General features: G+C 38.7%; 1 protein-coding gene across 2 annotated transcripts in view; it reads left to right on the top strand.

Moving 5' to 3' along the window:
- Positions 1-1,242, top strand: part of LOC111246362 (uncharacterized) — an 81,891-nt gene that overhangs the window by 4,127 nt on the left and 76,522 nt on the right. The gene's annotated exons all lie outside the window — the stretch shown is intronic.

Consider the following 1,242-nt stretch of genomic DNA (forward strand, 5'->3'; position numbering starts at 1 on the left):
GGAACGCTATACGTTTCGTTATTGTTACTACTTTATTTTTATGACGAATCGATAGTTACCTATTTCTTTCAACTATATTATAAATTCTTTTTAACTTTCGACTGACTATATCTCAAACAAAAAGCAGTCGGTAATAAGTTGATCATACGATTCCACCATTGCCCTCAATATTTTCTATGTTCCATGTCGGTCCTAGCCGGTAGGGCCTAGCAAAGCATGTTGGTAAATTAATGACTTTTACGTCCTATGACTATCAGTGGTATCTCGTAAAAAGGTTCACCATAACTATATACATAGTGTGTAAATAACGAACCTCTGAATGGTCTAGCTACTAGTACAAACAGCATGGCCCATCGAATAGATGTATAACGATACCTAGCGGACCACAGTGGCAAACGACCCTTGAGATAACACTCGGTACATGTGATTCATGTAAATTTTTTTGCTTTCTCCTGAATACGTTTTTTTTTTAAACTACCAGTCGTATCCTTACTAGAATTTAGGACGTTTGATTTCTTGATAAAATTAGTCACCTAGAGTCATAATGTTCCTATAACAATTTTCCACGATCTCTTATGCATCTAGATTTCACTAGTAATTGCAATAACGATAACGTTCATATAGATCCCTCGCAGAATAATCGGAACGATCCATTCGGTTCGTGTTTCTGAAGTTATATTATAGCACGCAATGCCTATGATAGAAAAAACCTAAGATAGAAAAAAAATTTTGATTTTTTACATTGCAAACATTTTCGTCGTGAATATGGCAAAGAAAAGCAGACAAAACCAAAACAATTGGCCATTACCCGTTAGGTAAAAGCTTGAGCTCACGAGCTGTGCACCTCGGACAAAGTCGATGATGATGATCACCTAGCGATTTAGGAAGGCAAATTATCATTGTCCATCGTAAAATTCACTGAATGAGAGGATCGTGCAAAGCGAACGATAAGAATTCACGCCGCTCTTCATCAAGCGTCTCCTATCCGATTCTGCATGGATGTGTGCTTTTTTCGTGCATCGCTAACCGAACGACAATTACGCTTTGTTTCAATGGAAACGCAAACATCTGTCCGGCCGTGTAAAGCCAACAATCACAATATAATGTAACTTTGCGCCCAACAAAAAAACAGCGCATAAGGGCAAAATCTACTGGACGATATCAACAAACAATCGACATCACCTTTACGCAGCAGCAGCCCCTAAGGGAAGCAAAGCATGGCATGAGCCCTCAATGCCGACT

This window comes from Varroa destructor, unplaced genomic scaffold, assembly GCF_002443255.2.
Source record: "Varroa destructor unplaced genomic scaffold, Vdes_3.0 BEIS01000003.1, whole genome shotgun sequence".
Classification (NCBI taxonomy): domain Eukaryota; kingdom Metazoa; phylum Arthropoda; class Arachnida; order Mesostigmata; family Varroidae; genus Varroa; species Varroa destructor.